The sequence below is a fragment of the Ambystoma mexicanum genome, chromosome 6q, assembly GCF_040938575.1.
Source record: "Ambystoma mexicanum isolate Mex_15411 chromosome 6q, UKY_AmexF1_1, whole genome shotgun sequence".
In the NCBI taxonomy this organism is placed as follows: domain Eukaryota; kingdom Metazoa; phylum Chordata; class Amphibia; order Caudata; family Ambystomatidae; genus Ambystoma; species Ambystoma mexicanum.
In genome coordinates this window covers 1676533384-1676549376 of record NC_090937.1, presented here as the reverse complement: position 1 = coordinate 1676549376, position 15993 = coordinate 1676533384, and the positions used below count along the sequence as shown (strand labels likewise).

General features: G+C 50.9%; 1 protein-coding gene across 2 annotated transcripts in view; it reads right to left on the bottom strand.

Annotated features, from left to right (window-relative positions):
- Positions 1-15993, bottom strand: part of LOC138517036 (zinc finger protein 84-like) — a 115257-nt gene that overhangs the window by 26317 nt on the left and 72947 nt on the right. Inside the window, exon 4 of one of the 2 annotated variants that reach the window (XM_069632550.1) lies at positions 170-334. The exons of the other annotated variant lie outside the window; for it this stretch is intronic. The gene's annotated coding sequence lies outside the window, so the exon portion shown is untranslated. The remainder of the gene's footprint in view (positions 1-169; positions 335-15993) is intronic. 2 annotated transcript variants of the gene reach the window in all.

The following is a 15993-nucleotide window of genomic DNA, read 5'->3' as shown; positions in this document are numbered from 1 at the left end:
CCTGGTTTATCAAATTATCAACTAGACAGAGCTGTTAACATTTAATTTCTAGCTCATTTAAAATTTTATTTGGACTAATGCGCCTTTGAATGTAGTTTCCGATGTTATCTACAATAACGGTCATTTAAACACTCCATTTATGATGTACAAAGACTATTAAACTCATCACCTGGAATGTAAAAGGTTTAAATCATCCCATCGAGTGCTGCAAAGTTGTCTCTCATCGCACTAAACTCAAGGTTGATCTCGCTGGTCTTCAAGAAACACATTTAGATTCGGGTGAAGAGAACAAGAAGGTCAAAGCTTCATGGGGGAGTCATACTCTTATCCAATGCTGTAAACAAAAAAGATAGTGTTTCAATTTTGACTAATAAACGTTTAACCTTTACATTAATTAATGAAGAAAAAGAACGCTATTAACTATACCAATAATTGTGGTGAATATCTATGGCCCCCTCTTTTGGTCTAATCTCAAATTGAGACCAATACAGAAACATATTTTATTATTTTTTATTATTTACATTATTTGTGGAGATTTCAATCAAATCAAGTCGTAGATGTTTTCTCTTGATCGTAAATCCCCTCCCATCTTATTAACTCCAAATCCTACAAAAATGTCCTTCATTTATTAGAAAACCTGAATTCAGAACAAGCATGGCAATTTTGTCATCCTGAAGTCAAAGATTTCATGTTCTTTTCCCCTCCACATCAATCCTTTTCTAGACTAGATTATATATTCTTCAATCCCTCTCTAATCTCCTCAATTAATTCAGAAATTGGCCCTATCACTATTTCTGACCATGCCCCAGCCAGCAACACCCTAGAATGGTCTCATGCATCTAATTTTCCTCCCAGATGGAAATGTAATTCCTTTTTGTTAAAAGATAAAGGGGGTAATTCATAGCAATCAGCGCACAAGTGGTGCACGCGGCTGGCGCACAGTGTGCTTGTGCGGCAGTCTGCGACAGCCGTGTGTGCCAAAATCCATTTCCACGCACAGCGTATTCATGGATTCTAACATCCATAACGAGCCGTGGCGCAGAGTGGCGCAGCGAACCTGCAGCAGCGCCAGTTACGCCCCCAACCCTGCCCCGTGCGCCATGAACAGCACACAAATCCCGTAAATGGCACACAGGCCAGTGGACCAGCATACAGCCCCCAAACCACGAAAACGTCTGTAAAACTCCCCGCGCACCCCTCCGAATACACAAACCCTGCTCGCAGCGGGGTGCGCGTAGAGAAGGGTACGTGTATTTCGGGGGTGCGCGTGAAGAATCACACGCGATAGGCCTTGTGCGAGCGAGATACATGTATTTCGGGGGTGCGCATGGAGAATCACAAGTGACAGGCCTTGTGCGAGCGGGTACGTGTATTTCAGGGGTGAGCATGGAGAATCAGACGTGATAGGCCCTGTGCGAGTGTGGTACGTGTATTTCGGGGGTGCGCATGGAGAATCAGACGCGATAGGCCTTGTGCGAGCGGTGTACGTGTATTTTGGGGGTGCGCGTGGAGAATCACACGCGATAGGCCTTGTGTGAGCGGGGTATGTGTATTTCAGGGGTGCGCATGGAGAATCACACGCGATAGGCCTTGTGCGAGCGAGATACCTGTATTTCGGGGGTGCGCATGGAGAATCACACGCGATAGGCCAAGTGCGAGCGGGGTACGTGTATTTTGGGAGTGCGCATGGAGAATCACATGCGGTAGGCCTTGTGCGAGCGGGTATGTGTATTTCGGGGGTGCGCGTGGAGAATCACACGCGATAGGCCCTGTGCGAGTGGGGTACGTGTATTTTGGGGGTGCGCATGGAGAATCACACGCGATAGGCCTTGTGCGAGCGGGGTATGTGTATTTCGGGGGTGTGCGTGGAGAATCACACGTGACAGGCCTTGTGCGAGTGGGGTACGTGTATTTCGGGGTGCGTGTGGAGAATCACACACGATAGGCCTTGTGCAAGCGGGGTACGTGTATTTCGGGGGTGCGCATGGAGAATCACACGCGACAGGCCTTGTGCGAGTGGGGTATGTGTATTCTGAGGGGTGCGCGGAGAGTTTCAAACATGATTTTGCAGTGTGTGTCCTCCCAGGTGTGCCCTGTACTCCCTCCCCAGCCCCTGCAGGCAGCCCACACCACAGGGGACTACCCTGCAGCCCTGGTCATGTCCTGTAGGCAGCCCATCCACCCTGGCCATGCCCCCCAGCCAGCCCACATGTCACCATGCAACAGTGAGCACCGAGTCATGTCCCCCTGCACCCCCACCCCCCAGCATTGACGGGCACCTGCCAGCAGGCCCCGACACATGTCCCCCTGCACCCCCACCCCCCCAGCATTGAGGGGCACCTGCCAGCAGGCCCCGACACATGTCCCCCTGCACCCCCACCCACTCTGCATTGACGGGCACCTGCCAGCAGGCCCCGACACATGTCCCCCTGCACCCCCACCCCCCAGCATTGACGGGCACCTGCCAGCAGGCCCCGACACATGTCACCCTGCGCCCCCACCCACCCCGCATTGACGGGCACCTGCCAGCAGGCCCGACACATGTCCCCCTGCGCCCCCACCCACCCTGCATTGACGGGCACCTACCAGCAGGCCCCGACACATGTCCCCCTGAACCCCCACCCACCCAGCATTGACGGGCACCTGCCAGCTGGCCCCGACTCATGTCCCCCTGCACTCCCACCCCCCCAGCATTGACGGGCACCTGCCAGCAGGCCCCGACTCATGTCCCCCTGCACCCCTACCCACCCTGCATTGACGGGCACCTGCCAGCAGGCCCCCACTCATGTCCCCCTGCACACCCACCCTGCATTGACGGGCACCTGCCAGCAGGCCCCGACTCATGTCCCCACCCAACATGTCATAAAGATGCACATTCATGGGCCTCATGTCCACCAAAATCCCACTGCACGCCACCCCAGTCTTCAGAACCAATCAAGTTTCCCATCCACCCGATACTGAAAGGCCTATTTCTTGTCACAAACCAAAAGTCAACTATGCACATCAACACATGTCCGTCACACACACTGTGCCAGTGATTGTGTAAACCCACATTGTGACACACAGTAAACCAATGAGCGAATACCACACATGGAAGTAACAAATCAAAATGTATTGTGCACAAAATGGAGCAAATGGAATCAAAGCATGAAAATAATTTTAAACAAGAAAAAAATTCATGTCCAAAAAAGAAAAACAAAATAATGAAGTCACAATCCAAAGTAATCCAAAATAAAGTCACTGAAAACTCCTTGTCTACCAAAGCAAATCCAAAGGAAACCTAAATTTAAAAATCCATTCATCCATGGTGATGTAAAATAATATTTTCACAGAAATCTACAGTCCAACTATGTACAAAGATTGAAACCAGGGTCCATGAGCCCAACAAATGAAATGAAACCTATGAAAAAAAAAACTACCTAATTAAGAACTATTTACAAAAACGTGGGGCATTGTCCAAGCGTCCCAAAAGAAATAAAAATAGAAAGGAAACCTAACACTAACTAACTGTATACAATGGCGGCGGGCAAGTCCTACGGCTCACTCTGTGATGTTGTGGGCCAGGGCATCATCGAACTCCATGTCAATCTCCTGGAGGCGGATGTTAGGAAGAATTCTCCTTCTAGGGCTAATTTCCCTCACCTAGTGAGCCCCCCAGCAGCTTTGCTGGATTTCTGTAGTTTATTTTTCCACCGGGTAAGAGTGTACATCTTTTTTTCCACTCTTACATGTGTTTTGGCCTATGTGTTTTACTCATTGTGTGATCTTGGGCACTGGAGCACACCACTCCAGGTGCCCCTGTTCTTGTATGGGTTACACCGTACCTTTAGTGTAGTAACCCAGGGTTGTCTTTTAGACTTCCCTCTGACTCCACTTCGCTGGGGCTGACTACTGTCCCCCAGAGAAGGGTAAAGTTGCCATTTACTTTACATAGTCATTTTTACCACAGACCCAGTACACCCCATCTTACATGGAGTACTGGAAAGGGCTAATCGGTACCCCTTTTCGGTCTGTACCTCCCTGAGCATTGTTTTGCTCTTTTAAGATTTAGACTTGGCTGGTGGCAGTGGTATCTAGCCTAACTTTTCTACCGCGATTATATTAGATAAACGTGGTACTGTTCTTGGCTATTATATTAGCCTCGAACATAGACCCGCTTGACCAAATCGTCTTTCTTTTGGCTCCGGTTGGGTTTATTCGCCATTTCTTTTTGTTAAAATCCTTCTTGTGTTTTACTTTGCGCGGCAAAGTAGGTTTGCCTTGTTTGTTCACCGTCTTTTTGGCGGGCTTCTGCAGAGAAGCCCTCCTCAAGGCGCCTGGGTGTCTAGGTGGGCTGAATGTAAGGGAGGAGTGTAGTCCATCCCTGCACAGGGTATCCTAGGAAACCCAAGTTGCACTTTGCCATGATTGGCTGAGGTGGTTGTCCCGGCTGGGCAACCCCCCTGCTGCGTGATTGACAGCCAGGCTGTGTGAATGGGGGTTTTGCGCATAAAAGGCAGGTCTCTTGGGCTAGAAGTCGGAGTCGCCTCTGGAACTACAAGGAACCGAAGAGAAGCGGAGAGAACGACGGCTGCTGCAACTACCCGTTCCGGTGAAGCCCTGCTGCAGTCCTGAGCTATCTACCCTTCGACAACTGAGAGAAGATCCAGTCCAGAGTCTTCTTCCCTTGAGCCTGGTGGGGATAATCAGCTCATCTTCTTCAGCCAGAGATCTCCGCCGCGGTCAAAATCGCTGCACACTGTTATAGTGATCCGGATAGCCACCTGCTGAGCCTCTCCTGTTTTTAAGGAGCACACCTTTTCGTTGTTGCTGCTGCCGGCTTCATCCCTGTGTGGTGCAGACCCCCTTCAGACGTCCTCCTTCACAACGAAGCTCCAGGAATCGTGGGTCTGCGGGAAACCAACAGGAACAACTGCCAGGGCTCCAGCTGCATCGTGGAAATAAGGTACTGTGTTCTACTCGAGGAAACTGGGTGAATCCCTTTTCTTCATCCTCAAGGCTCGTCCTTGTCTTCCCTCCTTCTTATAACTTTTGCTTCTGAACATTGACAATATTAAGTACTTTTTGGCTACACTGAATCGTGAACTGTCTAACGGTGTGATCTTCGGCACAGGCCTCTGGTGTCACCTAAACTGGCTCCGACCCTTTGACTTTTCAACTCCTGTTTCTGAGTGTTTCTCGATACTGTCTGCCTAACCTAAATAGTGCCTGTGATTTTTGCCTCCAACTCCCTCTGGGTATCTCAGGTGCTAAGTGTATTTTTGCCCGGTAGCATTTCATGTCACGGATAAACGTTTTTTTTAGTAGACCGAACTGTCAAAAAGTGATCGCAACCGTATCCGCGGTATCGTGTTTTGTTCATAACACCGGTTCATTCAAACACAGGGTACTTACCTTGAGACTAACTGTACAAAGTGAATTGGTTAGTTGTAGTATATTTAACGTGTGGTTTTGTTTAAAGTTTAATAGAGGTGTTGTGTTTATAACTGATGGTTTAAGAATAAATGTACTTATATTTTTTTTACCTGAAACCTTGATGCAGTGTTTGCTTGAGTCACAGTAATTGTGGTTCCTTTGTGTAATCTCTACTACTGCTCATATACTCTTGAGATAAGCCTGGCTTCTCTGCTACTGCTACCACTATAACCTAGTAGTACAGGCTTGTACCAAAGGTAAAACTTGTACTGCCACCTGTAGTCTTAATTGTGTGTAGTGGTCCTTAAGGGCACTGCACAGGATTCTACCTAACAGCGGGTCTCTGCCCTGGCCCTGAGGTCTTGCCGGGATGCAGTCATGGCCTGTTCCAACTCCCTGCGAGTTGCTTCGAGGCACTCAGCCCGCCTCAACGCTCGACGCATGGAGAACTCCGGCCTGACCATGGTGAGCCGGGCCTCTTCCGCCCGCTGCCGCTCCACATCTATCGCATGGTCCAACCGCTGCCACACGGAAGACACTTCCCATCCAGGGTCCTCCTGCCCTCCGGCCGATGCCGGCCCCTCTGATGTTGATGGCCCCGAGCCATCATTGCTCCCACCTACAGCCTGCTCCTGCTGCTGCTGTCCATTTGCCCTGTCTGATGGTGCCTGCACATCCTCCATCTGCTGGTCTCCAGTTGTTATGGTGTCCACCCCTGCTGGACCGCCGACTCCCGACTGTGGCAGGGATGGGATCTCCACCAAGCTGGCTGTGTTGGTCAGGCCAGGTCCACAGGGGGCCCTGGTGGAATCTGGGCCAGTAGACAGCAGGGAGAACGACTGGGGCATAGTCTCCACAGAGGAGGAGAGGTCTGCCAGAGTGCGCGACACATATCAGAACCCACCGACCATGGCCCCTCCCAACTGTGCCACGTTGCCACGCAGCTCTTCGTGATGGCGTGCGTGGTCCCCCAGGAAGCACGCACATCATCATGAATGACACGCGTGCGCAACACGACACCACTCAGGATGGAGCCCATACAGTCTCCTCCTGAGTGGTGTCGTGTTGCGCAGTGACTCCTCGTCCGCAGGCAGTGGAGAGCCAGATGACGTGGGCCTCCCCCCTACCTGCGGTCGGGCCTGGGACAGGGCATCCCTGCTGGTGCATGGTGGTGCAGTCACAGGGTCAGGGACAGCAGCATGCAGTGGCCCCTCCGCGGCGGCCTATGCTGCCTCCTGACTCTGGCCCTGGACTGCACCACTTGCACCAGTGGTACTACCCCCACCAGGCCCCATGTGCGGCTCAGTAGCGGGCTCCTCCTCCTCTGTGGAGACCACCAACCTGGATGTCTCCGCACCGTCTTCCGCCATTGGAAGCCCCTGTGGGGGCTCACCCGGCCCTCCGCTACAGCCGTAGTGGCAGACGCGGCACCAGTCCCCTAGCTCCCTGATGATGGCAATACCTAGGAGGGGGGCTGGGCCTTGCATCGCCGCCCGGTGGAGGCATCCCCGCCGCTTAGCTCCACAGGGCTATATCCGCCCTCTTCTTCACTCGACGCTGCATAGAGGGAGACATAGAACACAAGCATGAGGGTACTGTACAATAGTCCCTTAGACAGAAAGCAATAACACATGAGTGGCACTGTAAAACGTCACTTCCATCCTGTCCCTCCACAACACATGGTTCAATGCACAATGTGCAACACACATGCAGAAACAGGCACGGCGCATGCAATCAACATCAGCATCCATGTACAAGGGCCTCTAGTGACATAAATGTTGCCTTAAAACTCACATGCATCATGGCTCATACTGATCCCATGCACACACATCACCGGAGGGTCATGCATCATGGCTCGTACACCACAGACACAGTGGATACAAGGGTGACCAGACTGCATAAGTGAATCTACACATCATCGCGGACATGTGTCATGCATCCATGGCATTTCAAAGTCACACACACGCTTCTCAGACACACAGACATGTACACCATACATGTACATGAGAGTAGCACCCATCTCTCACCCGCATCCATGTCCAAGAACAGGGACAGGCATGCATTCATGTGTGCATTCCGCATGCTGCTCCCCATGTTGCATTGGAACACATGCACCATCCATGTGGTTCACGCATTACTGGTCTCACATGCATTACCATGATGTCCCTGCACACACACATCCATACATGGCCTATCTTACACATACAGGCAAGTAGCTGACTACCAGCACACTGCAACATGCCCTGTTTCACACAGCAATGCATAGCCACTTACCGCTCAACTCCAGACGGGACTTCCTCCGAAGGATCTGGGCGTGGAGAGCTGGGTTTATGCTTTCCAGGACCCTCATCTGTATGTTGGTCAGGCTGACCCGGCACCCCTCTGCATCCTCTGCCTTCATGAGGCGCGGGCCTTGTTGAGGGTCCTGGACCTGAAGTCCTCCCAGCGCTTCCGGACGTGCCTGATGTCGCGGGTTGCCACCCCCTCCGCATTGATGGCAACCGCTACATCTTCCCAGATCCTCTCCCATCCTTCCTTGTCGGCGCGCGATGGTGTGAAGAGGGCATCATAATGCCCCAGAACATGCTCCACAAGGACACCACCTCCTTCTCACTGCAGCTGGTGGCCCTCTGCCTCTCTGGCTGGGGGTCGCCAGTGGTCTCAGATGGTGTTTGCCCCGACATGGCGACCCCCGAGGCAGGTGTGGGTGGGCAACTGGGTCCTGGGGCTGGGCTGTGGAGCGATGGTATCCCAGTCGGGAGTCTTCTGTTCTAGCAGGGGTGGACATAGCAACTGGACACCTGCAGATGGCTGACGTGCAGGCACCAAATAGCAGGGCACATGGGCAGCAGGCAGGCAGGCAGCAGCAGATGGCAGGTGGGAGCGTGCTCAGGGCTCTGGGGGACAGGGAAATGGCCTTTTGGGCAGGAGCGTGGTCTTTCGTGTGCTGTCACATGGCCAGCTTGATACGGAGTGATTTAGCACGTGAGAAAAGTGCACGTCAGCGTGTAATTTGCGGAAAGGCCCTTGGCGCGTAGGTGCGTCTGCGACGTAACATGCATGGGCATTTCCCTCAACACGGGTGCATATTGGATCAGCACGTGAAAAAACCACAAGTCCGTGTGTGAATGCGTGTAATTCGGGGAAAGGGCCTAAGCGCATAAGTGACGTGACGCACGTGGGTGTTTCCCTCAGCATGGTTTAAAGGTGAGCGTGGCCAGCCGTTCGCTGTACGTGCCTTTCGTGGAGACCGACGTGTGTGTTGCTACTTCGTGTTGTTTCGCGCGCTATCACAAGTTCACAGCGGATCAAGGAAGTAACTCTTCTTTTGGCAGGGGTATTGGCTACACATGTTTTTCATCATCACCCTAGTCTGACGGTGAGTCGCGCACACTATTTTTCCCACTGTCGGTGCCCCTGTGCATCGCGTACCCGTTTTCGAGGTCATAGTAGCCTGCGTGTCCCACGTGTATGCGTTTTTCATGTTCCTGGGTGCCACCGCATACTACGGGAGGTTGATTCCACGCACGTAGGCTGCAGGAGTTGCGTGCACGGTTTTACAGCAGTTTTGGGGTGTCTGAGCTTTGCGTGACCCGTCACTTCATCACCGGGGTCACATACAGCCTTGCAGGTGCAGGGGTGCTGTTAACATCGTGCATCCCACCCCCTTCACCCCAATTGCCCAGGACAATTGTCGTGTACACCTCCCATTGGCACTTCTCCATCTGTGCCGGCACTACTCCATCTGTGCCATGGTTGGGAGGCCACCAAAGGTGAGGGGCGCCTCAGCTGGGCATACTCCTCGTGGCGGGCGTGGTCAGGGACGTGGCCGGGGTCACCAGGGAGTAGGGGGACTCCAGGGAATCCAGGGTGGCTGCAGAGGGGGAAGAGGCAGGGGCGCGCCAGCTGGTGACGATGTTGTGCCACGTGTTGATGCAGTCATGCCACATCCCCTGCGGCTCTGGGAGATGCAGTACTTGCATCTGACACTGGCGCCCGTGTGACCCGGCAGTCCCTTTCATCGACTGCCACGGGCCCAAGGGTAGTGGTAGCTGCAGGTTCAGCTGTCGACACCACCACCCAGGCTCAGGGTCTGCCAGCGCAGGCTTCGTTGGCACTTGAAGAGTCCATGGAGGATTTCCAGCAGGTCAGGAGGAACACCGTAGGTGCACGCAGGGCTGCCCTGACCGAGACACATGTCCCTGGGGCAGTGATGTCATCTGCTGCCCCGACCAGCGGGGTGTTGGCAAGTGCAGGGGCAGATGCAGCCAACAACACCCCGGTTGTGAGTCTACCAACCAGGATAGTCGCGGTCAATAAACCTGGCACAGCTGATGTTGCTGCGCAGGGTCCATTCCAGGGCACCCAGCAGCCACTGACACAAGTCAGGCCTTCGGTCGTCCTACCACCTGCCATTCCCTTGGTTCAATCCTCCGGTGCCACTGGATCAGAGAGGCATTTGCCAGCCAGGGTCCGCGCCACAATCCAAGAGGAGGAAGGTTGCATCTGCAGCACAGGCTGGGACCCCAGACACAGCCACGGCCTCCTGCACGTCAAGGAAGAAGCCTTTCTGTGCGCAGGAACTGGACTCCCTTGTGGACTACGTGCAGGACCACAGCCGTGACATGCTAGTGGGGCAGAATTGTAAAACTACGGCTGCCCATCAGAATACCCACTGGAAGCATGTCGCGGATAATGTGAGTGCATTCGGCCATGAGGTGCGCACAGCTGCCGAGTGCAAGAAGCGTTGGAATGACCTCAAACGCAGCACTAAGGCCAAGCATGCCTCAAATTACAACATGACTCTTGTGACTGGCGGTGGGCCATCACCTGAGGAGGATGTCCTCACTCTGCATGAGGCACTCGTTGCGGGTTTCATACCAGATGAATTGGTCGAAGGAGTGGGAGAGATGCAGGACTTTGATGCCCCATCCAGTGAGTGTTATTGTGTTTATGTCCAGCCCATGTGTGGTTTGCCTGTGTGATGTGTTGTGCTTGACTGCCACTACATGCTATGTGTACATGGTTCTCATGTGCAAGTCATGCAATGCTTCACTGATGCGGGCTTGCTATGCAGGATGGTGGACATGTAGAGCAGACGGGGACTGTCCTCATCACCACACTTGCACCCTACTCACATGCTAGTCACCCAGATGCCCCTCCGGTCCATGTTCCAGCTCACTGGCCCTTCTGCATGTAGCCAGGGGTGTATTTCCTCTCAGCAATGGGACTATATCATTGCATGACTGACGTGCATGTGTCCTCTGCCTGCATGCGGGAACTCCACGTAGGCATGCCCCCTTGCTCCTCCACCCTCCCTGCACCCCAATTACACCATTGCACTGGTGTGTATCATTTTGGCGTACTGTTTTGGCCTGTTCAAGCCTCCTGTGTACATGCTAACTTCCACCAGCCAACCTGCCAGACACATGCAGTGGGGTACATCCTCTGCCCTTCATGCAGGGTGTCTCGCTTGGACTGTGCAGATGGCAGATGCTCCGCAGGGACATGAGTGCCCATTCATGCTCCATGTGCATTCCATGCATGCCCCTATATGTCCTTGGCAGGATGATCATTGTAGTACGTGTCTTTGATGAGCAACATTTCATGGCATATCTTCCGCCATCCCATGGCCACTCTGGCCCAGTCCTGCATCACACACGTTTAGGGTGTCACAGACTGTGTGGGGCTCAGTCCTCCCCCAGTTTCAGGCCCACTGACTCTGTCAAACTGGTGTAGTGGCTTTTGCACACTTGGGTGTACTACTGAGGGTTTGTCATGTGTCCTGCTTACTGTCCCATCATCATCTGCTGTGTTGTCAGTTGACTCAGATGATGCCATTGATGCTAGTCAACACTGGCTGCCAATACACAGGTATCTGGTCACCCTTTTGCTACCATGCAAGGCATCCCTGCATTTTCACTCAGGAGGGGGGGGGGCTTTGCTTGTAGCCATGCAACCCATTGAATGCACATTGCACGTGATGCCTGAACTTGCCCATGAACTGCCTTCACATTTTTTGATACACATCATGAAGTACTTGTTCATGTAGTTAGTGAGTAACGTACACATGTTCTGCACTGCATCAACCCACTTCTGAGCCATGTAACACCATTCTACATGCATACTCACTGATGCAATGGCAAAATCACCGGGCATGTATGGCAGGTTGTCTTGTGTGTGTGACATGTCTGCTTCATGTGTTGGCTGTCTGTGTGATGTCCATGTGTGAGTGTGCTATGTGCTTCTAACATGTTCTAATGTTTTTTCTCTCCACTTTTCAGATGATGACGCAATGGAGCCAGAGGATGGTGTTGTCATGCCAGGCACAGGGTTGTTATCACAACCGCAACCCAGCACAAGTGGGGGTCGTGGGGTGGTAGAGCACGAGCACCCACGTGTGCTACAGACCATCTTGTCTTTGGCTGGCAATGAGTCCAGCCCAGATGACCACTCTGACGTCCATGTCGAGTTGGATGAGCATCAGGTCTGTTAGGGAGAATTCTCTGTTTAGGCTGAATTTCCTAACCTAGTGAGTCCCCCAGCAGCTTTGCTGGATTTCTGGAGTTTGTTTTTTAATCCTGCCAGTGAGACTCTTTTCCTCACACTCTTGGACATGATTTGAGGGGTTCCTTTGACAGTTAATGTGTTTTATGGGCTATGGGGTCTTTTACTCCATAGGGTCTCATATGTTTTTCTATGTGTGTTACACAGCACCCTCCGTGCAGTAACACAGGAGTGTCATAGTGACACCCCACCATAGGCTCCATACCCTGGGACTGACTACTGTCTCCCAGGGCATGTAAAGTCACCATTGGCTTTACTAGTCCCAAATTTAGTAACAGAATCAGTACAAACCATCATATTGTGGAAGTACTGGTAAGGGATAATTCGATTGCCCCTGGGTCTGTTTTTCGAGGGGACACTGTCCCGTTCCCCCTCGTGGAGTTTCTGGCTGGTGGCAGTGGTTACCACGCGGAATATTCCTTAAGAATATTCTCTATGGGATTTCTCCCATGTATTTTAAACGCACCACTTTTTGGTGCAATGCTAAAGATACCGCCGGTTTATTTATTTAACATTAATTCACCGGTAGGGTCTTTTTGCCAGAACTCGGTTTTAAAATGGTGTTTGTGTTCGCCTCTGTAACTCCAAACCAAAGGTCGAGCCCTTTGTTCCACTTTTGGGGGGATTCTACACAGAAGCCCTCCAAAGTGGTGCCACTCTGTCTGGGTACCACAGAGGGTGTGGGAGGGGGTTTAGGCACCCTGGACTAAGTTGCCTTGCCAACCCAAGTCGCACTCTTGCGTGATTGGCCCAAGTGGTTAGCCGCCCCGTGCACCACTTAGCATGTTTGATTGACAGCTAGGCTAAATGAATGGGGGTTTCTTGCATAAAAGCAGGGCTTTAGGGACTGGAACTTCAGAAGTCGCCACAGGACCTGAAAATCCGAAGAGGGAGAAGCTGAGCCGCCCTGCAATGACGACACCACCGGTGGAGCCCTGCTGAACCGTCTCACCACTTCCCGACGACAGAGGAGATCTTCTTGCCGGAGAGTCTCGTCCCCTTGAGCTGGTGGGGACAACCAGTTTGCTTTCCTTTTCGCCTACCAGGACGTCTAGTGGTCGAATTGCCCGTGCCAAGCATCCCGGCAACCGGATAGCCACTTGCCACTGAACCGCGAATAAAAGGACCGCTCCTTTGAATCGAGAACTCCACGGCTGGTTTCTTCCCTGGCAGTACAACTACCTTCTCTTCCGCCGGATGAAGCACCGACTTGCAACCGCTGCCAGGAACAACTGCCCCTGCTGGAGCATTCTCACCATTTCAAGGTACCGTGTCCGCCTGGCCTCCCTTTCTATAGATTGCTACAAGGTGACAGTAAATCCTTAATTTTCTAGACTGGAATGGCCTCTTGACCATCTAACTGGTCCCTTCCTTTTGGTCCAACGTCTTTCTGAACATTCTGGAGACATTTGTGCACTTTCCAACCGTGTGACCTTGGACACATTTCGTTCTGATCATCTTAAAGTGGATCCGGCTTTCTGAACTCTAACTTCACGGTTTTATTCTGCCTTCCTCTCTTGCTGTGTTCTTCTGAAAGTGTTGGGATCTGTTTCAATTTATGGTCTGCCTTTCTCTCCCTTTCAAACCGAATTATTAGAGTGCCATCTGCGTTAAGCGCTCACCGCTGTCTGAAAATAAGTGGTGCTTTACTTAAGACTTGTCTAACACTCTTTTAAGGAAGTGTATATACTTTAGTAACTGTGTTTTTGAACTTGCTTGATATTAGTGCCCGTGTGTTTTTATAGATGTGTTAAATTAATTATGTATCTTTTACACCAAAGCTCTGGTCATTGTTTGCTTGTTTTACTGTGTTTACCTGCCCTATTGGATATGCTCTGTATACTGCCTAACTCTTCTTGAGAGAAGTCTGACTGCTCAGCCACAGCTACCAGATAAATCTGGGTGGTGCAGACTGCTACCAATTGGGTTTACTGCTAACTCCTGTGGTCTTAAACTTTTTGCAGTGGTCCCTAAGGGAACTGCACAGGTTTCTGCCTAACACTGGTGTACAGCGGTGGGATTTGTATTGAGTATACACTTTAGTGTGCTTTTAGATACTTTAGGACAACTAACCACAAAGCTTAGCACTAAAAAAGCTGATTTTCTAAAACCTGTGTGCTATGGAAAGTTATACCCTAGAATCATTGTCTGCCAAAACTGCTGATTGCTTAAAAGTATTGTGTAGCTATAAGAACCTCTCTGGGAAGGGCAGGAAAATAGAACTTATAGAAAGATTGTTAGAAAATCAAAGTCTGGGTGAAACAGAGGAATCTACCCCCCCCCCCCAGCAAATGTGGATAACAGTGATGGTATTGATCTGAATCAAAGTCTTGATAATGAGTCAGAAGAGGAAAGTGAACCTAATGAAGTTAGCCACCCTGAACCTCTGTCTGCCTTACCTACTGTACCTACTGGATTTATACCAGGTCCCACATGTAATCCTGAATATTTTGAACTTGAAAAAATGAAGCTTGAATTAGAATACAAACGTTTTATTGCTCAATCTGAACGGAATCAAGAGTTAGAGTTCAGAAGAATCAACGCCCAAGCTGAGCAGAAGCAAGCTGAGTTGAAGCTCAGAGAAATAGAGCTTAATCATGAACTTGAAATGAAAACGTTGTCTGTGGAAACTGCTTCTCTCTCTTCTGGTTCCTCTAGGAGTTCCAGTCCCAAAAGACCCCAGATGCCTAAGGAATTAGTGGGTATATATGAACCTAAGTTGGATGTGTTGGATTGGTTGAAAATGTTTGAATATAATCATGGGCTCCAGGACATCACAGGGAATGAGCTACTTCCTTGGTTGTTCTCTAGGCTCCCCCCTGTTGCAACTGATGTGGTAATGGAGTTGGGTGAGGTGGATAAGAAGGATTATGAGTGTGTGAAGCTAGCTTTAATAGCTAGATTTGGGAAGACCCCTTCCCAGTACCTTAAGAGGTTTAGGACCCTCAAAAAGCATGATGGTACCCTTTGGGCTACCTGGGTGAGTGAAAGTTTGAAAAACTTAGAGGGATGGGTTAAGGGTTACAGGGTTAACACTTATGAGGGAATGAAGAATCTTGTAATGTTGGAGTCAATTTATGATGCCTGCTCTCCTGAGCTCAGACAACACTTGGCTGATTCAAAGCAATTAGATTCCAGGAAGCTAGCTAAGGCTGCTGACTTGTGGGTTGCCAACAGGGCTACTCACAAGGATTCTGGGGCTACTCAGAAGAAGGATGAGGGAAAACAGCCTAAAAAGGACTCTAAAGAGAATTCTAATAATTCCAATCCCAAAGAGGGCCCCAAACAGAACCATAAGGTAAACCACAAGGGAAACCAAATCAGGCTAGTGTACCTTCTGGTGCCAAACCAGAAGGAGGTCAGAACAAGCCACCATTCCAAAATGCATTTGGTAAATGCTTTGTTTGTGGCTCTACTGACCATGTGAAAGGAGATCCCAGATGTAAGGGTAAACCTTCAGGGGTCTAGATTGTCTCCTTAGCCTTCGCTCCAGAGGAGGAAGTACAAATGGCAAGTGGAAACTTTCTATTACTGGCTGATGAACCCATTGGAGTCTCAGCCAGAGTTTCCTTAGTGTCTCAGGGTTTGTGGGAACAACAGAACTTAGATGTCTATAATTCTATCCCAGATAATACTAAAGAGTATTATAAGGACAGTGTCCAGGTGAATGGCCAGGAGACTCCTGCCATTAGGGACACTGGGGCCAGCATAACTGTGGTGGACAAATCGTTTTTTCAGGCTGAGGATGTTGCTAAGGCACCCAAACGCCTCACCAAGTTAGCTGGAGGGCCTGTGCAGATGCTTCCCCAGTTACCAGTTCTCATCCAGTGTAATGACATGACTGTGAAGATACCTGTCAGCATACAAAGTGAGTTGCCAGGAAGGGTTCCGTTGGGTAATGACTTGAAAACTCTTGGAGTAGTGTCACATTCCCCCAGACCTCCTAGTAAAAGATTACAGGAGCTCACCAGACCTGCAAGGGAGAGAACTATGAGAGGTACTCACAAGGAG